The 27444-nt window shown below is 51.1% G+C and overlaps 1 protein-coding gene across 1 annotated transcript in view; it reads right to left on the bottom strand.

Moving 5' to 3' along the window:
• Synpo (synaptopodin) overlaps positions 1 to 23242 on the bottom strand; it is a 66208-nt gene extending 42966 nt beyond the window's left edge. Inside the window, 1 exon segment of the mRNA XM_085699818.2 lies at positions 23127 to 23242. The gene's annotated coding sequence lies outside the window, so the exon portion shown is untranslated.
• Between the last annotated feature and the right edge of the window lie 4202 nt (positions 23243 to 27444).

Raw genomic sequence — 27444 nt, 5'->3', positions numbered from 1 at the left:
TGGCATGTGTATTTCAAGTTCACGATGGTGTTAGATTTTCATATGAAATTGTTTTAAAAAAGCATAAAAATCAACACTAAATGGCAGAAGCCCTGGGAGGTGCTATTGTTCTAATGACTCAGCTACTCACTGTTTTAGACCCTGTTCATCCCCCCAATGACTATGACTACCGTAATTTTTGCAACCTGTACCTAAACCTCTGATTTCGTATATCGGGATTGTTTCATTTGAGAACACAGTGTTTCAAGGTTATGAAATTGATAGGATGCCTCCTCCTCCTCCTGGAAAAACAGACACTGCGCAATGAGCGTGGCAGTAATGGCGGCAATTCCGGATAGTCCTTGGAAGGTGACCCGTGAACGAGCTCTCTAAGGTGCAGCTCTTGCCACTGTAATTATTGGCTTGTGAGAGGATGCCTGAGTGTGTAATAAGAACCAGAGCCAGCACTGAGTACTCATCTCAGTGCCTGCTAATCTTTCTTCCCAGTTAAATGAAGAAAGCCCAAGTCCATGGTCCAAGAGAAGGGGGATGGCCATGCTGGGGCGTGACAGGTCCCTGGGACATGAAGAAGTCACTAGGGTCCTCAGAGGACTCCAAGAGGGGAGGAATGTACCATACAGCATAAGAGGTCTTCATTCCGGTCCTGGCTTAACCACAGCCCTCCATTCTGGTCCTCGGTGACCCCTAAGCTTGAGCCTCAAAGCCCGTTTCCAGCTCTGGATTGCCTGTGTGGCACCTGGCACTCAGGGCCCTAGATGTCAAATCTGTTCTAAATGGACTTGCAAATCCAGGCTGCACCAAATCAGTTAAGCCCCCTGCACGTCACACCTATTTCTGCCATGCTGGGTTGACAAGATCATGGGCCAAGGAACCAGCTCTGACGAAACTGGAGAGACTGAAGTCATGGCTATAAATATAGGGTTAGTGCTGGCCGTATCAGACCAGCCTGGGAAGCCACAAGTCCCCTCCTGGCCACAAGAAAAGATGAGGACTGAGAAGGGAAGGAACTTCCCCAAGGCTGTGTGGTCGTGGAGGGCCCAGAATAGGCCAGAGCTCCAGGCACTTGGCCCTAAAGCTGTTCTTTCTGACCATCCTCACTCCGCTTTGGGGACTTCGTGTGAGAAGTCCTTCTGTGTGTGTTACTTTTATTGATTAATGAATAAAGTTGCTTGGGCCTATTACAGGGCAGAATAGAGCTAGGTGGGAAAACTAAACTGAATGCTGGGAGAAAGAAGGCAGATTCAAGGAGATGCTATGTAGCTGGCAAAGGAGAAAGACGTGAGCCACCAGCCAGAACCTTACTGGTAGGCCACGAGCCTCATGGTAAAATACAAAGTAATAGAAATAAGTTACTTTAAGATATAAGAGCTAGCTAGCAATATGCCTAAGTGATTGGCCAAACATTGTTTTAATTAATACAGTTTCTGGGTTTCTGGGTGATTATTTTGGGTCTGGGAGGCCAGAATGAACGAGCAGCCTCCATCTACAGGGACTCAACAGGACAAGTCCAGCCTGAATAAAAATAGTCTGGTATGATTTCAGGTTGTAAAATAATCTGAAAATTCAGAGCATTTCTATCCATTTCCCTCCCACTCGCAGGCCCCCCTCTTCACCCAGAGTTTTTGCCAGCATCGGGGAATCCAGGCACATATATTTTATAGCCAAATGCACACCTCTCTTTTGTTTTATCTGAGTGTGTCCGTGAGCATGCGCATGTGGAGGGAGGGTGCCCTAGTAGGGGCCAGAGGAGGACATCAGGTGTCCTACTGATCACTCTCCATTTTCTTCCTTTGAGACAGGGTCTCTCATTGAACCTGGCACTTGGTTGATGGCCAACAAACCCCAGTGATCCTCTTGTCCCTGTGCCCACAGCACTGGTGTCCCCAGCACAGCCAGACACCTTCATGTTTACATAGCAAGCACTCTTACCCACCAACCCATCTCCCCAGCCAGATACGTGCACATCTCTCGCCCCCTCTGCACCCCTCAGAGAAGAATCGAGAGCTTGAAACAGACTGTGGCGAGAGCCATGACACCATGGAAGTGAGAAGATGTGACAAACCAAGGTTTCCCCCCCCCCCACAGAGCCCCCTGTTCAGCACTGACCTCCCCAGAACTGGTTAAAGCCACAGCCAGCGAATCCCGCTACACCACAGTTCCTCAATCGTGGTGAATCTCTACTGTCCCCAAAACCACACCTGCGCCATGACTGCCGCGAGAGCTGCCTGGGCACATGCCTCCAAGAGGAAGTAACTGCTTTCCAAGCTTGCCCATACATGAGAACCACCTGAGAATGTTTCACACATCCCAGACCCCCGGCTGAAGCCCTGACGAATGGCATACGCACCAATGCATAGAAGTGGAGCATCTGAAAGTTTTGATCTTTCCCAGTGATGGCTGCGTGCAGAGAGTTCGGGAAGACTATCCTTCGCAGGAGTTCATTTAGCTGTCCCCAGACAACAGCGGAAAGGGAGCAGTCTGGACCCCTATCCCTGTTGTACTTAATAATTCATGGGGGTTCATGAAAAGTGTGTGTGAAGGATAATGGGTTTTATTTCATGGCCTACAACCCTCACAGCTGAAAGCACACAGGACCTGGGGGGCAGAATTTCCTTTGCCGTCTCGTTTGCAGCCCAGCCACTTGCAACATCCTGAGCAGATGGGCCACAGGCCTATCAACCCTCGGGAGGCCTCGCTTCGTGTGGTACCCAGCTGGCCAGTCAGGGAGATGGAGGGTCCTCAGCCAGCCCCTCCTCCACTCCAAGCTGCCACTTCCTAACCTAAGGGCCAAAGGTTCACAAAGGTGGCTCCTCCTGGGAGACATCAAGCTTCAGGCTCAGAAGACTGGAAATAGAGACATTAGGGCATAGCTTACGCCAAAGGCTTGTGGCCCCATCCTGGCCTCTTCCTGGACAAACAACAGCTAATGGTAAAAATGATCATTCTAAAGTCTAACGTTTATGGGTTTCTTCCTGTGACCCAGGGAGACCACAGTAAGTCCTTGCAAGGCTGTGCTAACCAAACTGGCTACCACTAGCCACATACGCTTCTGAGCAGCTATAATGAAACTCTCCGAGTGATACATGCCCTGAGCAAAGAATACAGACCATTCCCAAAAAGATACCAAAAAAAAAAAAGGAAGGAAGGAAAGAACGAAAAAAATTGAGACTGTCTCAGAATAACTCCACCTGGTTTGTAGGTAAGATATTAGAATTAATTGCACTGGTATCTTTCTTCCACCAGTAAAGTTTTGTGTTGGTTTTCTCCCTTCCCTTTCGGCATGACCGCAGACATTTTAAAATTAGCCATGTGCTTCTCTGACCAACCCTAGCCTGAGTCTGAAAAGGCATGGCCTCCACTGCCACACCTCCGAACTAGAGACTACAGTCTGCATCCCACCATTTTACCAGCTCAGAGACTGGGCAAATTATGGATCTGTCCCTCAACTTCCTCATCTGCCAGCTAGGATAATATTAGCCAGTTTCCTGACAGCGTGTACTTGGAATCTCAGCACTTAAAAGGCGGAGGCAGGAGGACTGAGAGTTGGAGGCCTGCCTGGACAACCTAGTGAATTCCACACAGCTTGGGCTATGGAGACCCTGTCTGTAAGTAAAAGAGAAACATGACAGCCTGGGATAAGAATAGTATGCACTTAGCCAGGTGGGGTGCACACCTTTAATCCCAGTACTTAGGAGGCAGAGGCAGGTGGATTTCTGTGAGTTCAAGGTCAGCCTGGGCTACAGAGTGAGTTCCAGGACAGTCTGAGCTACAGAGAGAAACTCTGTCTGGGGTGGGGGTGGAGGAATAGTATGTGCTTCTCAAAGCTACGGTGGGGGTTGGAGCAAGTCATGTACAGAGAAATTTCCCAGTGAAGAGTAGCCAAGCTGGGAAAATTGAGCTCTGGACTAAATGACTTTTTGGATATCATATGCCTCAGTAAATAAGCCGATTCCCCCCAGTGGTAGGGAGCCAAGGGGTCTGGGAAGCTCCTTAGCACGCCTCTCCAGACGGAATATAAAGAATGGCAGAGGAGGGAGTCCTTGGGAAAAGGTCTGACAGTGTGCACCCTTTCCCTTCCCCAGTCTCCAGTCAACCCAGCTGGACATACACGGGCCCTGGACACTGTGGAAGAACACAGGGAAGACAGCAGGAGTCAAGAGTGTGAGGCAGGAGCTTGTGCATCATACAGGGTGGGAGATGACATGGGACAGGAAAAGCTGCTGAGCCTCTCAGCCTCAATTTGACGACCTGTAAAATAGGGCCAAGTACAGGGCCTCGTGGGCACTGTGGTGGGGCTGAAATGAGGCGACACAGGAGGGGCAGATACAGGGAGGGCCTGGCTCAGGAAGGGTTCTGGTTAGAAGTCTTCTCCCTAGAGCCATGTCAGCTTTTCTCACTGTTTCTCCACACTACAGAGTTTGTTACTTCAGGGTTGGATAAATTGTTCTTCTCTCTCTCTCTCTCTCTCTCTCTCTCTCTCTCTCTCTCTTTCTCTCTCTCTCTCTCTCTCTCTCTCTCTCTTTGAGACAAGGACTCATTGCATAGTCAATTGCAATGGCTAGCCTTCAAATCACTATGTATTCCAGGCTAGCCTAACACTAATCTAACTGCCTCGGACTCTTAAATGTTATGATTACAAGTATGAGCCACCACCTAGTCCTCCCTGCCCTGCCCCTTCTCTCATTTTGTTTTGGAGGTCTTTCTATATAGTCCTGGCTGGTCAAGAGCTGACTTTGTAGACCAGGGTGCCTTATAATGATCTTCCTGTTTCTGTGTCCAGTGTACGGGGACTGCAGGCATGTGTCACTATGGTGATTTGAATGACAATGCCCCCCATAGGCTCATAGGGAGTGGCACTATTAGGAGGTGTTGCCATGCTGGATTAGGTGTGGCCTTGTTGGAGGAAGTGTGTCACTGGGTGTGAACTTTGAGGTTTCAGACACTCAAGCCAGGCCCAGTGTGACTTTCTTCACTCTCTCTTCCTGCTGCCTTCAGATGTCTGTCTGTACACTGCCATGCCATCTTTCCAACCCATCTCTATGATTTCCAAATCCCCTTTCATTAGGTACGCAGCAACAGCTGGAACCTCCAAGGTGTCAAGATGTGTTTCCTCCGAAGCCAGTGCTTTTTGTCGTTGTTGTTGGTTGTTTGTTGTTTTGTTTTGTTTTTGTTTTAAGAGACAGGGTTTCTCTGTAGCTTTGGAGCCTGTCCTGGAACTAGCTCTTGTAGACCAGGCTGACCTCAAACTCACAGAGATCCTCCTGCCTCTGCCTTCTGAGTGCTGGGATTAAAGGAATGCACCACCACCGCCCAGCTGCCAGAACATTCTTAAGCTTCAAAACCCTTTTCCTACAGACTGAGACCTCTCTTCTGGTACCTCAAACCACGGCCACCACTGATCTCTGACCTCTGGGCATGCTCACCTTTGCTATGTAGCTAACCCTCATCCAGACCTACAAGAACACACTGACCCTTTCCCGTCCTGCCCACCCTCCCTGCTGGGAGCCCATCCTAGCATTTCTCAGAAGTGGAAAACCAGACCCAGACCCAAAATCTATGCCTCGCCATTCTAGACATCCTACCTACGTCAATAAAGAGGAGCATTGACTAGTGTGGTGATGTTTTTTCTTTTAACAGGCGCTTGATCACTGTCCACAAAGACCTCACTATACATCTGTCTGTACCCCATGTCCTATAATCCATACCTGCGCAGTTGTCATTCTAAGCCCAATAGACAGATCATAAATATTTTAGTTTTACACACACACACACATGCACACATGCACATGCACACGTATGGACTCTTGGAGGTAGGGTAGAGCCAAGACTTAAGCCTGTTCAAAGGCTTAAAAGGAAGATAATGGCTTCCTCAGCCATCACACATGCTGGCTGACGCAAAATAACGGAAGGGAAATACAAATAGCTGCCCAAAGCTGTTACTCGGGAAGCTTGGAACGCGCTTGCTGAGGTAGTAGCTGGGTGGGTGGGGGAGAGAGGAATGGGGTGAGCCAAGGAAAAGGGGGTGATGGAAGATGGTCAAGGACCAGGCAGGTGCGGATCCACCCTCTCACTGCTTCTGCTCTTCATCAAACCTGAGCTGGACACACGCAGAGACCCAGCCTGCTTCTTCCAGTCTGACATGAGCGCGGCTCTCCTTGCCTAGGCCTGAAAAGGGACCAACTCCTACCGCTGCTGCCCTGAGCCTGTCCGTGGTGGAGGTGCAGAGATGAGCCCCCATTTCCCGGGTCATGGTAGGACCTGAGCGACTCAGACACTCCAGCTAAAGCCCTGCGCTCTAGTGGTCTGCTTCGGAATAGCTACTAAACCAACTACAAGCCCTCTCTGGGACTTGATTTCTCCATATGCAAATCAGAGCTAAGACACAGTGCCTGTCTCACCGGGTGCTGTGAGGACTGAGTGAGGTCAGACAAGGGTTTAGAGCCTGGCTCTATACATGGCAAGAGTTAATAACATTGCAGAGTGAGGGCAGAAGAGAGAAGAGAGGCAGGAGGTTGAGCGCAGCACCGGCTTGGAGCTTCACTGCTCTGTGTGTGTGTGTGTGTGTGTGTGTGTGTGTGTGTGTGTTCATATGCCTCTGTGTGTCTGTATGCTGGTATGTGGCTGTATGCTTGTTTCCGTGTGTGAGGGGCATGCCCACTGATGTATGAACCTCAGTGTGCTCATTTGGTCATGTGCACACGGTAGGGGCAGCCTGCAGACCCTGGGAGTGATCCAGGAGGCTGCTGAGCCAGACTAAACAACCCCATCTTAGCACTCCAGGATTCCTCCTGAATATGTATCCCTCTGTTTTCTGGTTCTCTTAACCCTTTTCTGTTTTTAAGGGGAGCTCAAAGGCAGCCTGGTCTAGGTCCCCCTGGTTCTTTCTTCTTTCCTGCACACACCGATTCTTTCCCTCTCAAAGTCTCCGTTCCCCAAGTGTGTCCCACTTAGTATTCTTCAGGTGTGAAGCCACCCCACTGTCTTTGCCTCACCACTGGCTGCACCTATCCTATGATCCTGGAGTGAACCCCTCCAAAACCTAGTCTGGCATTGTTCATGGCAACGTCTAAGATGTGCCCTGGGGCAAGGCATCTGGAGCCGCTGGCCAGTGAGCGAACTGACTATGTGGACCATAACCTGAAGCAGCAGGAGAGGACTGTAGGGGAGGCTTCATCTGAGATACAAGCCAGGCCTCCATCATCTGAGTACTTACTGTGTGCCAGGAACTTGAGCTGATGGAGTCCAATAGACACCATGAAGGGGGCACTGCTCCTGCATCTGCTTCATATGAGGAAATGGGACCCAGCAGAGTTCAATGGTCTGCTCTAAGTCACGGAGCCACAGGTTAGGACTCGAGCCCAGTCTGGGGCCTGCTGGTCCTAGACCTCAGGGCCCCACACTCGGTGTCTTGACTTCTCTGTCACAGGATGGTGACACCCCTCCCTCAGTCAGCAGAGTTATGGAACTATCATGTCCTTCGTGCCCGCTGAGTGTGTACGTATCAGTCTGCCCTGGTTACTGTGTCAGTTTCTGGTGACCCATCTTACAGATCAGGAAAGTAGAACCCGGATGCTCACAAGGATCTAGCGACCCCAGCGGGAGCTACAGGAACGATCTATGCAGGCTGCCTGGCTTGATCCTTTGTTTCTTAGCCCAATTGTAGCCCTCAGTTTCCCCTTGCCTGAAGTAGACACTGTCACTAACAGCTTGGGTGCAACATGACAGATAAACTGCTTTGTCTACTTCCACTCTGCTTCTAACAATCCCTGAAAAAGGATTCAAGGAAACCCTAAGGAGGCCGCGAGCCCAGGCATGGCTGTGACGAGGAGCTCAGTGGAGCGCTAATCCTATGCCTCTGTCACTGACCGCCGTAACAGAAGCAGGTCTGTTCTCTAAATGAGGACATTTCTTGGGGGAAAAGCTGGTCTTGCAGCTCACATCCTGCCCGCTGAGCAGAGCCTCAGTCAAGCTGATCCCCATGACTCCCAGGAGCGGCCCAGGGCAGGTCTACGTGGTCTTGGCTGTGGAGTACCTGTGAGGATTCAGCAGGCCTCACAAGGCCACCGCAGGCCCGTCAGATGTGGTGAATTCCACAGGCAGAAACTATGCCCCTGCACCTAGCCAGTTGCTTCTTCAGAGTTTGACAAAGCTACCACCAGCACCAAAGAAACCTGGACAATCAGAAGATGGATGGCTCCAGTCGGCCAGTCTCCCTGAGGGAAGCACCCTTCTAAAGAAACAAGAACATTCAAGAAGTACTTTCCGTTACAGTGTGTTCAGTCCAACCAAAGACAAGGATTCCTTGGGTTATAGAAGAGAAAGAGAATGTAAGGGGCAAGTTCATGGTCATGCAACATATTAGCGATGAATGTATAAGGAACCCAGCCTTCAGCTCCTTCCACCTGCTGCATTCGCAAGAAAAGGTCATGAATTTCTCCCTAACCAAGGATGCTCTCTGCCACTGTGTGCCAAAGTCCGGTGCCCTCTGCTTGGTATGGGATGAGACAAGAAAGAATGGTCAGAGAAGATGCAGTACCATAACAGCAGAACAAGAGCTGATAAGAAAGTGCCCAGTGAAGCTCTGTGTATGAGCACTGACCAAGCTACAGCAGCAACCACAGTGAACTCATGCAAGAGGGGCATGTCCTCAACAGTGCCATCTTGGACCAGCTCAGCCTGAAGAAGTGACTAAGATGCTGCTAAGCCCCCCCCCAAACCACTGCAAGTCCCCCCAGCACTCCCTACCTGGGGTAAGTCCTGGCCCAGCATCCAAATCACAGCCAAGTAGCCGGGAGCTAGTACTGAATGGCAGGAAAGGCGTGAGCCACAGTGGCCTCAGGACAGCCTCCACCCGGCCCTCTCAGCAATTCAAAGGAAGGCTGTGACCAGAGGAAGCACTTGAAATGCCACTCAGGGGACACACTTTTTCCCAAGACCCTGCCTTTGACCTTGGACACCAAACCCACATTAAGAATGAGCTGATCTTTTCCCCTCTGCCCATGCTGACTCTTGCTTTCTCAAACAGCATCCATCACACACACACACACACACACACACACACACACACACACACACACACAAACGAGGTAGCAACTGGGTTTTCTCCTCTGAACTCCCGGAACTGTAGTACTGTTAATTTGCAGGACCAAAAGATGCTCTCCACAGCAGATCACATCTGGCGCTCAACAGCTAGAATTAGATTCTTTTTGTACGTGTAAGACAGGGCCTCATGTATCCCATACTGGCCTGAAGCGAGATATATTGGAGGATGACCTCCACCTCCTGGCCACTGGGATTACAGGCACACACCACCAATCCTGGTTTATGTGGTAATGAGGCTCAAACCCAGGGTTTTATACACGTAGGCAAGCACTCTTTTAACTGAGTTACATACCTAGCCCAAGAAACAACACTCCTGAGAGCAATTTCAGTGCTATGAGCATAAAAGGAGGCACTGCCCAAAAGGACAGGACCTAAAGGATTTTCTACTGAGTCCCAGTTCCCATTTATTTTAGAAGAGTAAATCTCCTCACAGCTTTGAGATGCTGCTTGTTTATTCTTCCCAGTATAAGCAAGACAAACACACACTCCTTGTTCAGAGGAAAACCGGCTGTGCACAGGGCACTGTGACATGAGCTGCCAGTGGTAGGCATGCTGGGCTTTGGAAGCACCGCCCTGACCCAGCCATGTCAATGTAGGCAAGAAGACGAGGCCAGGTGATGGGCGGGGCCCTGTGCAGCAAAGCCTGGCAGGGCCACCGCCTGAATAGAAAGCTAGTTCCCTGCATGGCTGATGCTTCAGGGAGAAATGGCCTTGGACTCGGGTTACCTGGCTCTCAGAAATGATCCCACTGGCCAAAGAATGGAGAAGGGAGGCCCTGCCTTTCCTGAGGCCTAAGTCCTTATCCCTGCCAACCAATGCTGCCTGCCTGAGTCTGCACAGCCCATCCCCCAGTCCTCCCGGTGGCCAAGGACAAGCTGCCCCCTGACTCAAGCTTGGTGTCCTTACCTTCCGGGGCTAGGTTGACAGTGTCAAGCTCCTAAAGGTGAGGGAACACTATGAAGAACAGGAAACAGATGGGAAAGGGGGCTGCTCTTTCCCTCCCTGTCTTCTGCAGTTTCATCTGGGGAATGAGAAGAGGCTCCACAAGTAAGAGAAGGATGAGATGTAGCTGCAGGAAATGCATAAAAGACAGCAGTGAGCAGGATGGAGCCTGGTAGAGTACAGAGCCCCCCTGGGCCAGGAGGGAGGCTGTGTGAGTCCTGTGAGTCGACACACTTCACCTTGGAGATGGGCACACACCCCTTCATGCATGCACATCACACACACACACACACACACACACGCATGCACACACGCACACACATGCACACACATGCCTTCCTGCCTAGCCCTTACCTACCCTGAAGCACATTGCAGACCAGCCTACATCTTTTCTCTCCCAGTCCCAAGCCTCAGGCCAGGCAGTGTCCTTGTCCCGATGCATGGGAGGCACATGTGGTTTCAGTTAGCTGCAGAGCGGGCATTTCCGTCCCAGACAGTGGGACCCTGCCAGGGCCCCAGCTCCATAGGAGCCCACAAGAAGGGCCATCTCAGCTCCCACTCCCCACTGGACATCCCAGGGCCCTTTCCCCTCTGGAAAACTCGACAGTCCTTGCCCACTATCACCCCCTCACCTGGAACTGGACTTTGCACACACTGGAGAGGAAGCCGGCTGTGCCCGGCCTCTGTCCACAGCAGCTCGCTGCCCACTGCCTGCCCGCCTGCCTCCTCTCTCTGCTGTCTCTAGCAGGCTGAACGGGATGGGAGGAGGGCAGGGTGTCAGGGGGCGGGCAGGAGGGAGGGGAGGGGGCGTGTGGAAATGAAACTTTAATAACAGAGCCCCTTTTGTTTCCGAGCATATGGGATATTTCATACATACTGAAGACATTAGCCGTCTATATTTTTAAGGGCTCAGGCGAAAGGATGAATAAATACAGCCCATGTTCTACTCAACAAACACACATGCAGAGTGCTGACTTCTGGGGCATTTCAAACCCCAAAGAAACAGCCCCAGTGACACCAGACACTTCAGAATAAACATATTTCCAAGCCTTTGGGCTTGCCTGGCCCCCTCTTACAGCCACCTGAAGCCTTGAGGCACCTTTTCCCCAGCACCACCTACCCTTGTGCCTCCATACTTCCTATTCTATAGGGGGAGGCGAGTCTCTGGAATTCAGCCCCATCCTACCCCCTTTCCCAGGACCCCCAGCCCCCAACCAGATCTCAAGTGTCAGAGTTCCAAAAGAACTTGGAAATCTCTGCCTTCCTCACTGTACAAACCGGGACCAAGGCCCAGAAATGGGCAGGGACTTGCCTGGGGTCACACAGCAAAGACATCAGGATCCTGGGCCAAGGGGCAGTGTCGCTTCCTTCAACAGGCGGGATGCCCTATTTCCTCACCTCAGGGATAAAGGTGGGGAGACCCCAGGACCCGGAGGCAGGGCCAGCAGGGTGTGTACTGGGAGTGTGCCCGCCTCTTTTTCCCACTGGAACGCTGCTCTGAGCACTGCCCCCCAATTCTGGGCACCCATCCAAGGGCACCGTCAGCAACGCTAGGAACAGGGCCCGCCCCAGGAAATCCCCTTCAGGCCAGCAGATCCCAACAGGCCTGGAGGCTTCAGGTGCGAGAAAGTTTCCCTCCGTGGAAGCTCAGCTCGCACTCCTCACGTAACTTCTTTCTGTCCTCCAGAAGAGAAACGGGCCCAGAGAGGGGCAGGCCTTGAAGGAGGTAAAGCAATATGGTGGCTAGGAAATAGACGCTTGACTTCTGGAGCCTGTGTTTGCTGCACGACTGTGTGACTGAATAGGCCTTCAGCCCCCTTCAGGCAGGCCCTTGCACGGTGCCACAGGGAGCCCCCAGTGTCAGTTGCCCCATCCCTGTTCGAGCCCACTCTCTTCTTGCCAGCCATCTACTCAGTTAGCATAGGGCACGACACTAAGAGCCCATAATGAACATTATGAGGTTGCCTGAATCCTTCAGCGGGCTCCAACCATAGCCACGCCTCTGCAGCAGTCATACACACTCAGTACAAGAGGGCGTCTCAGCCTCCATTTGCTCAAAGACCCTCCAAGACAAGTTTTGCAGTAGACTCCACTATCCATGTTTGTTGGTAGTCACTCAGGCTCAGGGATTCTGCGCCTTCCCTGGGTCACATGGGTGGTCAGTGCAAGCCCGGGTCTTGAACCAGAGTCCCTTGACTCCAGACCTGATTACTGTGACCCTGTCGTCACTCGTGCATTACTTATCCCCAGCTCTGGTCCTGGGACTGCAGAACTATCACCACACTAATGAGAACCTCTTTATTTAATAAAGTCTGTTGCAGGCCTGCCTGCCTGCCTAACCCATTGTTAGGGAGCACCCCTAAGGTGTCTGTGGAAAAATGGCACTGGCCTGAGAGCAGAAGATAGGACCTTTTAGCCTCATCCTGCCATCCGTGGCCTGCAAGGGTCCTCTGAGGACATGTTCCTCATGGACAAAGTAGATGGAGCCACCTCACTGAGTGACAAAGATGGTATGATAGCGGGTGAGAGGGACTCCCGCCTACGTGGTGGTTTCCCTCTCTGGAATTTCATGCTGAGCCTGGATCCTGGCATTAAGTTCTGTCTGGATTCCAACAGGCCCTAACTGGTCTCTCTGCACCTGGGAGGTCCTACTGTAACCTTCAGTCATCCCAGAGGCGGTCCTACTGAAGGAGTTGGTCCACCTCTGGACCCTAGCAGTGAGCAGACAGCAGCTCCCATCACCCAGATGGACGAATGTGCTGGGGGAGGCGCATGTGAGACTCCACGCGGTTTTCTCCTTTTTTCCCATGTTGGCTGCGCCTTTGGTCTCCAGGATGTTAGGCATCCCACTAGCCCTTCCTCTGCTGTTGACAGCTTTCTGGTGAGAGGCGTACACCAGCGCTGGACACAGGCGCAGAACTCTGTTGGAGCTCAGGGCCGTTTCGAAGGAGGTTTCTTGTGAGTCCTGTGCTGTGTTCTGCATTAGGATATTTTCTAGGTGAGGAGCAATTGTCTTGTGAGTCCTGTGCTGTGTTCTGCATTAGGATGTTTTCTAGGTGAGGAGCAATTCTCTTGATTATAGTCATTTCACACCATAATAATAATCCTGCCATGAGCAGAGCACCGACTGCTGGCACTGTGGGGAGCGTTTTGTAAGGCTGTCCCTTTCCTGGCAATTTTTTGCAAGCCTAATGGCCCCAGCTTGTCCCTTTCAGGGCAAGTGAGCAAGCATAGCCACCAGCTTCGGCTCTTCACTGCTACACCACTGACTTGAGGGCCAGCTTCCTCTGGCTCCTTCCTGGGGAGGGAGGTGTGGCCTCAGACTTTTCTTTCCCTAGGCAGCAGACGTGAACACGGGACTCTGATCTGAATTGGCATCGTGGGCACATGCCTAGCTCTCCACTTGACTTGTGTTGAGTAGCTCCTCAGGGGCAACGCAGAGTTCAGTCAGTGTGGCCCATGCGGAACGCATGCTTGGGGCCTAGCTCACCCAGAGGGCTGTGACCTTCACAGGCATGATGCTGTTACTGATGAGCATGCATGAGTTTACCTGCTGCTTCTTTCTGTCTTTTTAAACACTTTTTTTAAAAAAAGATTTATTTTATGTCTATGAGTACTCTATCTGCATGTACAACTTTATGTCAGAAGAGGGCATCTGATCCCACCATAGATGGTTGTGAGCCACCATGTGGTTGCTGGGAATAGAACTCAGGACCTCTGGAAGAGTAGCTGGTGCTCTTAACCTCTGAGGTGTTTCTCTCCAGAAACACCTGCTGTTTCTTATCCAAGCCTGTTTATCTTTCCTTAGGCCACCCGGTGATCTCTCACTAGGAGGTCACAGCCATGATGACAAACTCAATGGAGCACCCGATTTGCATGGTACCCTGTGCCCAGACCTCCTGAGTGCAGATCTTGTTGGATGTGTTGGTAGAGGTGGAGAAAGGGGGTGGGGAGTAGGATGGCCAGGAAAATAGCCTTGAGCCATAGGCTCCTAACAAGGGTCCCCAGCAGAGAGTCTGAGCAATAGGAAGCGCCAGAGACCACGGACCCCACTAAACATGGCAAAAAAAAAAAAAAAAAAAAAGACACCGGAAGACGGCAGGACTTATCTTGATTTCCCAAAGAAGACATAGTCTAATGTCCTTAAATCCACACTGTCAAAGCTTTGCAAACACCATCTTAACCATCAAGGTCTCCTAGCAGGGTTCAGGGTGTGAATAGAGACAAGAGAGAATCCCATCTGCACTGGTGTGTGGGAACGATCCACAAGCCAACCTCCATTTCCCTCCAGCCTCTATACTCTTACCCGGTTTGGGGATGGGGTAGACCTTACCGGGTCTTTGTTCTTCACCCAGTGGACATGGCTCTGCACATCTCATCTCCCCAGAGACCTCAAGAGAGCACGAGAGCTGTGAGAGGAGCCAGGCACCCTCACCCCCGCAGAACGGCCTGCATCGGGGGGCCCCCTCTGACACATGAGCTGTCCTGATCGCATCACAGCAATGGAGTTGCTTTGGGGGTAAATTCCATCCAGATGTTTGGAGGGTGGGGTGACTTCCTGAGCAGAGTGGGGTGGTGTGTGCTGATATGTGGGGGCGACGTAGCCAGCTCACCAGTACCCAGGAAGCCCAAAGGAGCACACTGCTTTCTGCAAAAGCCAAAGGAGGGATCTCAAGGCCAGGTTCTCTGTGTCTGACCTTGGTGGGCAGAGGAAACTGGGGCCCAGAGAGGCGAGGGACTGATCCAGGTGACTGGTGGATTTGGTGGGTCAGGATCCCAGATCTCTCTGGCAGGAGCTCTTATGTCTGGGGAGTTTTAGATGGAAGCTTGCTGAGGGAGCCTCCTCCTCCCTGCAAAGTCCCCGAGGAGCCTTGGATTAGGAGGGCAGGAGTGGGGGTCAGGAAGTGGAGACTCTGTGGTTAGGGGAGCTCTAATGACCTCCAGCTTGAACCTCCAAACCAGAGAATGCTCTGCATGCCGTTTGCAGGGGTTATGAGGACAGCATGAGGGAGCAGGCTGCAGGGGTAAGGCTGCAAGTGCCGTGTCCTCCCCCTTTGTCCCCTGCCTTGGCTAGTTAAGGGGAGCCTGTGGCCTCGGCCTCTTTCTTCAGAGGACTCTCTACGTGTCTCTCCTTGGACTTCCGCTGGGCCACATACCTTCCTGACTCCTTTGGGCTGACTTACTGGAAGACAGGAAGAAGCCAGTCAGCTTGGGGGGGCAGGGGGGAGCATGAGAACTTGGAGAGAATGAAAGGAAACAAGGGGGAGTGGGTAAGGGGGAATCGAGAAGGGAATTTTTTGCCTCCTGCCTCATGTTTTGGCTGCCTTAGTGTGAACATGTCTAGGCGCCTTATCGTGAAGGCCTGCACAGCCTGCACAAGAAAGAAAATAGTGTCTGCGGCAGGGGGAAAAATACATCTTGATTAAACATCCCTTTGGAATGGCACTGGGGGTCTCTTATCAGCAGGCAGCTGGGCCCCACATACCTCTGTCTGCCTGCCTGTCCCAAGGCTCCCACCCTCACTCTGCCCCACCCCCAGCCCCTACATCATGTCTCCCCAGCAAGCCGCCTGTGTAGAGACTGTCCGCAAAGCCGAGACTCACCTTCTCATACTACCACTGTCCTTGATGCTATATGACCCAGACCAAATTCTTTGCTCTGTCTGGGTCTCGGTTTTTCTTCATTAAAAGTCAGGAAGGGAGGGCTGGAGCAGCTGGTGTCTAGAGACCTTTCCAGCATTAACACTTTGCGACTCTGACATTTTTGTAGTTTGTCATTCTGTGTGTTTCTGAAGTTTTCCAGCCTCCACCCTAATCCCGATGGACTAAATGTCTACAATCTAACACTTTCAAGTCCTATCTTTCCCATGAGACCCTTGTAGCACTTTTTAAAAGCCCTGGTGAAGCCCTGAGCTGATGAGACTCACCAGAGGGTCCTTCTGGGCTCCTATGAGAATTCCTGCGGCAGCAAAAGGTCAGCAACAGTTTTTAAGCACAAGTATGTTTTTCTCAAGATTATATTTCCCATGAAAATCCATACAGAAAGTAAGCAATTGAAACACAGTGCCTGCTCTGACTAGCCCCTCCTCAGTACATTCTGTCTTCTGGGGCCCTGACTCTCCTCTATAGTCTCCAGGGACCCACCGATGTCTCTTGAGGTTTTCGGGTGCAGTGGACAGAGACGAGGCCAGAAGGCATCTACAAACTGGATGGTACCTTTTTCCCCTGAGCTATAATGTGGGCACCCGAGGGCTGAGCTCGCCAGCCCCCACCCCCCGCCTCAAGTTGCTGAGGAATCAGTAGGAAAATCTCTAGGGACATCCTTCAAGGGTAGGGTTGCGATAGCAATGAACTTCAAACTCCACGTAGCTGGAAGGGAAGCTTGGGAAGGTGCCTAATACAACGCAATGATAAACGTTTGAGACATGGATAAGCTAATTACCCTGTCTGATCCTATCCACCCACTGAAATGTTGTCCTTTACCTTATAAATACGTGTAATTATTGCGTCAATTAAAGGGGAAAAATAACAAAGTACTCTGCAATCCTAAGAGCGCCATGGTGGTGTTTACGGAGAGATTGGAGACCGTAAATATGAGACCGAGGAGGGTCTCTACTGGCCATCTGTCAACTTCTTCCTCACGCAATTAGGAAAACTCAGGCTGGAGGTGAGGGCGGAGTGCTTGGCCAAGGTCAGCGGCAGAAGCAGAGTCAGGGCAAGAGCTGTCTGTCAGAAAAGTCTATCCACGGGTGGGGGAGGGGCTGGCTAACATTTAGGAATTCCACACACCCAATTTGGAGGTTCAATACGACCCTCTTGAGATATTTAGAGTCTCGGCTCTCCCTGCCCAGGCTCCTAGCCCTGAGACACAGGAGTGAGGAGAAAGCCCCCTTATGTGGCAGCTAAGCCCTGCTCTGAGCCATGATAAATACCTTTCTGTCCTCGTACCCCCAGCCCTGCCAGCCAACCGTCTGCTGCAGGCCACAAGTCTCAGCCTGTGCACAGGACTCCACAGAGCGCCTCTGTCTTCCAGCTGTCTGAGTGGCACACGTGTGACGGTGCGCAGGATGGTGGAAGGCCGGGCCAGAAGCAGCAGAGGCAGATTCCGCCTCGCTTCTGACTTGAGAAACAGCTCCCCATCCTGCCAACGCTGGAGCTCCCTGCCCTCCTCTCCTGGCACCTATGTAGCCCCAAGTCACCGTTCGCTAGCCACCCAGCCTGCTTTCTCTCTGAACTCAGACACGGCAGAGGACGTTTTTCTGATCCCCGAGTTCCAAGCAGCATGAACTAGTTACAACTGACCCATTCAGAGAGATCAGCCAGGACACTCGGAGAACAGTAAAAAGATGCAGCAAAGAGAAACCAGGACTGAACAACCACAGAGCCCAGGATGCCACGGCTCTGTCTGCAAATGCCACAGCCTAAGCATCACAAGAAAGGCAGCTCCCTCCCTGGCATGGCCTCTTCTAGACACACACCCACCTCTTCCTGCTCCCCACATGGCACACTGCAGTACTGCTCCAGGCAATGCCCCGACCCCCATCCCAAGACCAAACTATAAGGACAGCTCACAGGACTGAGTCTCTTCAGACTCCAGCAGGCCTCCAGGCCAGATGGCAACTAAGGACAGTTGGTACTGAGGTTGAAGGCGTACAGCGCTCTACTGTAGACTGACGAGTCTACAGTAAGTGACTTTACATAGTCCAAGAAGACCTTTCAAACAGTAAAGTCGCCCCATGTGAAGAGAAGCCTCGGGAGACGGTGAGCTCCATTGGTAGAGATAAACACCCCCCCCAACCCCAAGGGGTACACAGGGGAGGGTGGAGATGTTCAAGGAGACAGTCTCAAAGGTCTTTTCTGTCTTGGGAGGCTGTGTGGGGGACAAATGTTTAACACGCATGCTTTCGAACTGGACACTCAGACATAAGCCCTCTGTCCTCCGAAAGCTGGGTCAAGCCACCTTCCCCGAGGCTGTCCTCTCTCCACAGGCCAGCTGACCTCCGGAGCCAGCCCCAGTGTCGCCTTGCCCCCCACATGCCTTTCAGAAATTCCCCAGCTAGAACGCTCTTTCCTGCATCTCCTCATTAGCTGCACACAGTGGGCCAACGCCACCTTGACTCAGAACGAGCTTCCTCAAAACTCTTTTCGATAGCATAGAGACAGCACAAGGAAACTTCTAACTTCTCAGCCGTGGGAAAGTCGTTCCTTTAAACGCTATATTAAATCGGGGCTGGAGAGATGGCTCTGTGCTGCTCTTCCAGAGCACACTGGTCTGATTCCCACGTGGTGGTCCACAACCATCTCTAACTCCAGTTCCAGGGGATCCAGCACCCTCTTCTGACTTCTGCCGGCACCAGACACACATAGGGCACACACACACACACACACACACATGCAGGCAGAACACTCATACACATAAAACAAACCTAAAAAAAAATAGTTCTTAAAACTTTATTGCATTCACTGAGGGTAGGGTCACCAGATTTAGCAAGTAAAAAGGCAGCTGCCCCATTAACTCTGAACTGAGACCAATCAGTGTATGCATGATTATGCATTATCTGAAATGTGCTTATACAATAAAATTATTTGTTATTGGGCTTGGAGTATAGTTCAGTGGTAGAATGACTTGCCTAGAAGGTAAGAGGCCCCGGGTAATGTTTGATCTCCAGCACCACCAACAAGGAAAATTAATCATTATCTATTAAGGATGGGGCCTTGTCCAGCAATGGTGCTCACCATCTCCGGGGGTTTCTCCTTGCATGGTTAATAAAAAATAATCATGTTCTACTATCTACGTTTAATTACCTATCTTACATTATACCTGCCAGGTAGAATGGAAAGGATTCTTGGCCTTTAACAGCCCTCCTATGTGTTGATCTCCCTGTTTTTAATCGGAGGAATCTCAGCCACTAAAAGTCACAATTAACAACATTGTTCCGTTTTTATTATAACTTACCTATATTGTTGCTAGGTACTGGGAGCCTAGAGTCTTCCATTGACAGCAGCAATATAACGTTCCTTTTGACATAGGTGTATTCAAGGTGTTTTAAATAACTCAATCTAAAGGGAAACGTTACATAAGGAACTTCACAGGCTAAACAAGGATAAAGCAAAGCAGAAAGATGAAGCCCAAGAGACCAAGGCTTGGGCTTGTCTGCAAAGGTGCTTCTATTGTTTGCTCCTCGGGGAGGCAGGAGCTCTGGTCCTCTGACTCCAGTGAACAGTCAGCCTAAAGGTCTGGGAGGCCTGCAGGAAGTACCAGAGCCTGCACTCTGTGATTGCAGGGGCGAGGTCCCAGCCTACTCTCCATCACCAAGTCCCTGGCGCCCCTGTACACAAAACAGCCCTCCCTGGCCAGCTTGACTTCAGAGACTATTTGAGGGGGGAGGCAGCCGCCAGGCCCTTCTCCCACTGTTTCCAAGTCAAATCCAAACCTTTTCAGTTTTGCCAGGAAACCACCCCACCCCACCCCCTTTCTACTCTGGCTGCCTCCAAAAGTCGGGGCTGCAGGCTTCCAGATGCTGCCCCCACCTACCAGGCCCCTTCCGGCCCAGACAGAGCCTCCCCCACCCACCCCTGCCTGGCACCTTCTCCTTATCCTCCCTGACCCCCTCCAAGCCTGGAACTCTGAGTAGAGAGCTGTGGAATTAGAGGCAGGAGGTAGGGGTAGGGCCAGAGTAGGGGTTAATTTTCCTTTGCACCAAAAGCTCCTGTGAGTCCTCAGGCCATGCCAGTGAGGAGGCAATTAGATCGCTTTTTCTCAGAAACCCCTTCACCACACCTTGGTCATCCTCATCGGTCGCCAGCTGTTCTTTTATGAATCTCTTCACACACCAGACAGTATATCTCACGATCTCCCTATTTCTCCATGACAGAAATGCTCAAGGTGGTGAATACCATTTTTTAAAAAAAAAAAAAACAAAAAAACTTTGGGGCTGATTTACTGCGCTAATTATTTTCCCTACACCATCTAGCTATATACAAGGGACAGAACTGAGGGTTTGGACTTAAGTCGGGTGACTGTCGACATCCACAGAGGACCACCACCCTCAGCTACAGGGCGTCCATGCTCGGAGTCCCAGGAAGTGATATAAGGGAACTGAGAGGTTGAAGGTAGCAAAAGCCGCCCGACTCCTATGATACTGGCTGTTTTGTGCTCTTCCCATTCAAACTGGGGCCTGGGACAGCTCCTTGCCCTTCCTGGACCCCACTTCCCATTCTAGGCCTTCCAACTCAGCCACAGACCCACAGTTGTAGCTGGGGTGGCTCCTTGAGAAGACACTGGGGGAAAGGCCTGGGGACCATCTCGAGCTGTAAACCCCTCTTGATCCTCGGCAAAATGTGTCTCCCCCAGGCGGAGGCAGGCTCGGCCCAGACATCAAAGGGCCTGCGCGGCTGGCGCTTTGAAGGGAGCCTTGCAGAGTAATAGGAAACATGAGGATGACACTGTGACCCAGCCCAAAGCGCAAGACTTGGAAAAATGAAACGAAGGAACTTCTGGCAGCCCTCCGTGTGGGCTTTGGCTGAACTCAGCCCCTCGCAGCTGCTGGCAGTCTGTCCTCTCTCCCTGGTTGTGGGTCCTTGCATAGCCCAGGGGCGGGGACTTCTCCAAGCAGCAGAGGATCTCTAGGGCTGGACTCGTCTCTTGTTGCTGCAGCAGGCATTACAGAGCTCAGGGCTTGGAAAAGGGTTAATGGGGACTCAGAATAAACCCACTTGAAGATCCTCGAGCCCGTTGAGACGCTATGGCTCATAACTTACGCTCCCTGCCAAAGGTATCAGCAGCAATGAATTAGCCCATGCAAGCGACAATCTGCTGATGTCCACTGAAGTCGATGCATGGGCCCCCTGGTCTGCAAGAGCAGTTTTAGGAAGTTATCTGGCATATGGCCTGAAGCATATGCTCAAAGATGGTTGCACCAGCAGGTTTCCATTGCACGACCATTTGTGGAAGGAAAAAGACCAAAAATATTATCAATTCACTTGTTCCTTGCTTATGCTAAGGCAAGCACCCTACCACTGAGCTCCGCCCCTCCATTTGACAAGCAGTAGCATATTATACACACCACTTTGTCTAATGAGTGCTTTTAGCAATTATTTCCAACCGGCACCTGCAGCCGGTGCCAGCGGTGTTGCCTTCATGCACCCGGTTGCACCGTTTGGCTTTATTTTCCTCTGACAGCGGTTATGCAATATGAATTTGTTAATGTCAGAAGCACATGAAAGCTTTTTATAGAAGCATCATTCTCTCCTTTATAGAGGAGAAAGTCCAGAGGTCAGCCTGGCTTTATGGCCTTACGAGCACCACCCTACCTCTCCTTCTTCCCCTGTCTGCACCCCAGTTCAGCACAGCTGTCATGTGGCTCCCCAGCATGGTCAGCACGGTCAGCAGAAAACCCCTTCCTTCCATCCAGACTCCACAGCCCTCTGTTTGTGGGGTTAAAATCTTTTTTTTTCTTTTTTGGCTTTTCAAGACAGAATTTCTCTGTGTCACTGCCCTAGCTGTCCTGGAACTTGCTCTGTCGACCAGGCTGGCCTCAAACTCACAGAGATCCGCCTGCCTCTGCCTCCCAAGTGCTGTAATTAAAGACATATGCCACCACGATCCACTTAGAAACATCTTAAGGCCTACTTGTGTTCCACAGAGATCCCTTCCTTACCTACACTCAAGCCTTTCCCCCACTCCAACCATGAGAGGCATCCCCCAGCCTCAGGAGCTGGAGGGCTGCAGGAGTCCAGGACACTGAGCATGTTATAAACCTGGCATGTGGAGTCAGAAATCCACTAAGGGGCCTTTCACAGCACAGCATCTACGGTGTTCCTAAGACAGTGATATGGGAGGTAGCCAGGCTGGCTCCAGAGAGAGATTGAGGCTCATCCTCCTTACCCTAGAGTTCACTCCACTCCAGGTTTTGGAGCCACTTTGTTAGCTTTGGGGGTCTTTGTGGGCGGAGTGGGAAGGGGTAGCTTAAACAGGTCGAACACCCCCAACAAGGTAGGACTTCTCAAGAGTCAAAGGAAATGCTAGATTTGGGTCCCGGTGAAGCTCCAACCTTTTCTTTCAAAGGTTGAAAAGCGTAATTCCAATATCTTGTCCCAGGTCACCCAGATGCTCAGAAGAGCCCCCCCCCCCCCCCCCCCGCTGTAACTAGAACTTTGACCCTGTTCTCGGAGGCCTTGTTGCAGGTAGTGAGGAGGCATTAGTATCACGTCATTTGCTGTGTGATCCTGGGCTAATCTACTTCACTTCTCAGAGTATGGGGGAGCTGAGGTCTATAAACATCCTTCCTGATAACGATGCTGACCCGTGCTGTATTTCAGCAAGGCAGTAAAAAAAAAAAAAAAAAAAAAAAAAAAAAAAATCTGATTCTCGCAGTTTAGAGCTGCATGCTTAGTAGCAGGCTGCTAGTCTAATGTTCTTGAGGCTCCTCTCTCATAACTGTCTGTTACCTTCCCGTTTCCCTACCCAACTTCCCAGCATCCATTGCGTATGTCCATCTCTTTACTTAACCAGCCACCATCCTCCCGCTCACTCAGCTTCCCACTCGTTTATTCACCCATCTGCCCACATCCATCTATGCATGAGCTGGCCCTTTGCTCATCAAGTATTGCTTGGGTTCTTATCACTCTCCGAGGCCTGAGGATACTCTCGGGAACACAACAGACACATCTGCCTCCTCAGAACTTTTAACCACAAGGAACACAAATCAATCTAAGCATACCCCAGCTCGGAGTACAGTCAAAAATGGAGACATAGGAAGCCCAACTGTGGAAGGGCTGCTGAGGAGGGGCCTGTGTCTCTGCAGGAGAATGCATGGCGGAAGGCTGGTCAAAGCAGGCTGTCATGGATTGGACACTTTAAGACAGAGGTTCAGGATGCTTCTGCCGTAATCATCTACTGGTTCCTAGGGTCGGCCTCTGTGCTTTGAGGGTTTAAGTGAGCACACCACAGTACTGAACTCTCAGGCTCCACCCCACGAAGAAGACATCTGGTAATGATGGGGTTTCCCGCCTCCCATATCATTTTCCAGCCCGCAATGCCCTCAGCCCACCATTTCCAAGGGCAGTGTTGCCTAAACTCACCTCTGCAGACCTGCCGCGCTGGCCAGCAGCCATGGCACATGCCAGAGACTGTGATGCTGATGCACGCAGAGGACCTTTAGGGTGGCATAGCCACTGGGGCGCTCATGGCTCCTCCTTCCACGTAGGCTGGTTTATGATGCCAAAGAGACCTTTGCCCGGCTTAGAGCCTCTGAGGCCACTGACAGAGTCTAATGAGTTCCCAGATCTGGGGACATGGAACCAGAGGTGACTTGCTGGCACCTCTTTGGAGAAGAAAGGGCTGTGGGGATACCCTGTCCCTTAGTTGGTACCAGAATTCCCCAGGCATTTTTGGGCCTCTCTACATCTGCTCAAACAGTGACCACCATCCAGAATGCTCCCCTCTCCTCCCATCCTATTTACATCCTACTCACTTCCAGCCACTTGCCAAAGTTCACCTCAAACAAGGCAGCCCAGCCTAGAGGAAGAGTTTGGGTTTGGTAGCTCACACTCAAGTCTCAGTCGCTGATAGTGAACCTTTTGTAGCTACAAGAGAATAATAGTATCGCAGCAGCTTGTTGGGTTATTGGGACAATAAACAAGAGGATGCATAGAAAGTGTAGGAGGCTTCAGAACCTTGACCAATGTCAGAGCTGCTTTGAACTCAGCATCCAGTGTCTCTGCCTGGATCTAAAGGGCATCAGATGCCACCTTGGGTCACTATTTCTCCTGCTGAGCTCCCACATACAGGACTGACCTGGGCAGAGGGCGCTTTCACTGTTTTGTCTGGCTCTTGTCACTTGGTCCTTGTGTGAGATTGAGCAAACCCCTTCCTTCTGCACCTCCTACGAATGGATTGAGTTCCTGGGACCAGGAAACTGGGTTCCCATCCTTTCCACAGTCTAGTGCCAAGCCTAGTGCCAGGCACACAGAAGACAAGTCCTCGAGGTTGGCTGAGAGGGCGAAGGAGGACAGGAGAGAGAGAGTCGGAAAGAGAAAGGACTCAGCAGCTTGTGGTGGCGGCCTCTGCCTCATTCCAGTTAAGTTCCGAGCTGGGAAATAAAATAAAATAATAAACAAACAAGCAAACTGTGTCTACATAAGAAACTAAGAAGGTTTATAGCCTGGATTTACTAGGTCTCCAACTGCCTGGATGTGAACAGGTCAGGTCTGTTCAGTTGTGTACCAAGGGCTGGGTGAGGCATGAGGGGCGGTGTGTGGTAAGTACTCAGCCTGAACGGGATAGGAAGGAGCCAAGTAAGGAGACCAGGGGGGCGGGGTGTGTCTGAGTGGGCGAGGGGTGGTGTGTATATAGGGCGGGGCGCCCTTGTTCCATACCTCTGTGACCTTAGCCAAGTGAGTTCACCCCCTTTGCGCGAAGGAGTCCAACAACGGGAGGAGTAAACAAAGCCCAGGAAAGGTCGGCACTCGGCAAGTGCACGATAAATCAAGGAATGCGCCACTCAATGTGCTATTGTGCCGAGTGCAGTGACGTGTGCAGTGAGGCAATGGAAATGCGTGTGTGCGCGCGCGTGTGCGCAGACGTAGGACAGAGAAGTTGCTGACAATGGTTGATCTGTGTGCAGATAAAGGAGAGTGTGTGCAGGCAAATGCCATCGTGGAGGCACTGGCTCTGCACAGTTCTTAGGATTCTTGAGCTCCAGAGAGCTTCGAACCCTCATCTCCCAGTGCAAGTCCTACCTCCAACCTCCTCTCAGTGGCACAGCTCATGCTGCTTTGTCTACATCCATCTCCCCAAAGAGGGACATCCCGTCTTCCTTAGTCCCTTTAACCTAGGCTAAGCTGGGTTGCTCTCACCTTGGCCAAATCTTCCTGGCTCTACAGCAGAGAGCTGGCCTGTCCCTGCATAAGCCTGTGCCTAGGGCAAGTATTTGTGATTTGTACGGGCCTGCTGGCAGTAAATCAGGCCATACGGTCGTTTCATTGCTGTTTTGGTTTTGTGTTTTCTTGTTGTTGGTTTGTTTATTTGATTTACTTTGAGACAGGGTCTCACAGAGCTCAGTTGACCTTGCACTTACTAGGTAGCCAAGGATGACCTTGAACACCTGATTTTCCTGTCTCTCAAATACCGGGGTTACGGATGTGAGGCGTCACATCTGGTTTATGTGGTGCTGAAGACTCTGAAAATTCTAAGACAACCACTCTACCTACGAAGCCACATCCCCAGTCCTGAATTTTGCTTTTAGTTGGGTTTCCTGGAAGTTGAACTTAAGTCTTCAAAACTGCTAGGCACGTTACTGCTGTGCTATATCTCCAGCCGTATGTGATAACTCTGGGTGATGCTTTGTTCTTTGGTTTCTCTGTCTCTCTCACTCTGTCTCTGCCTCTCCCTCTGTCTCTCTCTGTGTCTCTCTGTCTGTTTCTCTGCATGTCTGTCTCTGTGTCTCTCTGTCTGTTTCTCTCTATGTCTGTCTCTCTCTCTGTGTGTGTCTCTCTTTATCTCTCTACATGTCTGCCTGTGTGTCTTTGTGTCTGTGTATATACATATATGCTTTCTTCTAGTTGCTGTCTGTTCAATACTAAGATCACAGAAAAGCCCAGATCTTGGTGATTAAGATGGGCTCATGGAAGCACACACTCTGGGCCTCCCATGGTACCTCACGGTAGAACCTTCTCTGAACATTCTGAAATCTACCTTTATACTCTATCTAACAAATCCAGGGCCTCAGTTAGGTCAGCCCATTCCCAGAGGTCTCAGGCCCTGAACATAGTCTCCCCTGCGGCTCTGGCCAGAACGACTCAAAAATTTGGGGCAGTCAGATTCCTTCTGGTGCTGAGAGCTTCTTCCTAGGCAGCTGTGTGCCTTGACCAGGACAGGGCAAGTAAAGACTGCCAGCCCCAGGATGACACAGCAACAGACCAACACCAGCCACAGAACCAAGGCTCCCTCAGCCCAGTTGCAGAAAACACAGAGAAGCCCAACATCTGGGCAGCTGCCCTTTGCCTCACTGTTGGCCTGCCCTGCCCCCACCTTAGTTCCCCAAAGGCTGGGAACATCTGGCTGCTGGCCTTACTCCAGGAGGGGTGAGCAAGGGGCTTCCTTCCACCAGGCCCGGAGGCTGCCGTGGTGTAAGGCACATCAATCAAAGACTGCAGAGCTAGCTGGTGCTGGAAGAGAAGCCGACTCCTTTCCCACCCCCTCCCTAGACATTCCGATGTAATGGACTCTCCTTTCCTGTTCATTTATTACCAGCCCACAGAGCTCCGTCAAACCCAGTCTGCAGACTCCAGCTCTATCAAGCCTGCCTTCCCTCGGGAGACCTGGAAGAGCATTGGACCCTAGTGCTCATTCGCACGTATTGACCATGCTCCCCTGCCCTACCCACAGACCTGCCCCGGGGGCCAGCTCTGTTAAACAGTTTACATAGGCATTTTGCATGTCCCTGCTCATGAACCGAATGTCCTCTTACTGTCTGTGACAGCAAACAGATGAGGAACTTAGCTCAGAGACACTAGGTCACTGGTCTAGGAAGTACTGTCATTTCAGCTGGGGTAATGTGTCTTCCAGTCCATGGACAGATGGTATTTTCCACCTAAATATAGGTATTTCTTTACAAAGCTTTATAACTTTGTAAGTTTTGTACCTCTTCTCTTAAGTTACATCTATGTATTTTGTTCTTGTTTAATTTCACTATGACTATAATTGTTTTCTTAATCTTGGATTGTTCTTTGTGACTATGCAGAAAATACAACTCATATTCTCTATGTTTATCTTGTACCACATTAAACATATTCTTTTTGCTCGTTTGTTTTTGGTTTGTTGAGCCAGGGTTTTTCTGTGGAGCCCTGGTTGTCCTGGAACTAGCTCTGTAGACCATGCTGGTCTTGAACTCGGAGATCCTCCTGCCTCTGCCTCCCAAATGTTGGAATTAAAGGTGTGCTCCTCTACTGTTTATCTTAAACTTATTCCTTTAAAGATTTATTTGTTTATGAGAGGGGACAGATGACAGACAGATACAGACAGACTGTGGGTACATGGGTGCATGGATGCCATATCATGTGTGCGGAGATCAGAGGACAACTTCTGAGGGGTGTGTTTTCTCCTTCCACCTCGTTTATGAAGAACGGTCTTTTGAAAGCTTTTGAAAGTGTGCATTTGTACTTTGGTCAATTGTCCTGGATCTGGCTCCCATCTCCCATAGGAGAGCTGTGGTTCCCATCTCACCATAGTAGGGCCGTGGCTCCCATCTCACCATAGGAGAGCCGTGGCTCCCATCTCACCATAGGAGAGCCATGGCTCCCATCTCACCATAAAAGAGCCATGGCTCCCATCCCCCATAGGAGAGCTGTGACTCTCATCCCACCATAGGAGAGCCGTGGCTCCCATCCCACCATAGGA

This window comes from Myodes glareolus, chromosome 13 (genome assembly GCF_982192425.1).
Source record: "Myodes glareolus chromosome 13, mMyoGla1.1, whole genome shotgun sequence".
NCBI classification, from domain to species: domain Eukaryota; kingdom Metazoa; phylum Chordata; class Mammalia; order Rodentia; family Cricetidae; genus Myodes; species Myodes glareolus.
The sequence above is the reverse complement of the archived record's forward strand: the minus strand, read 5'-3'. Positions and strand labels throughout refer to the sequence as shown.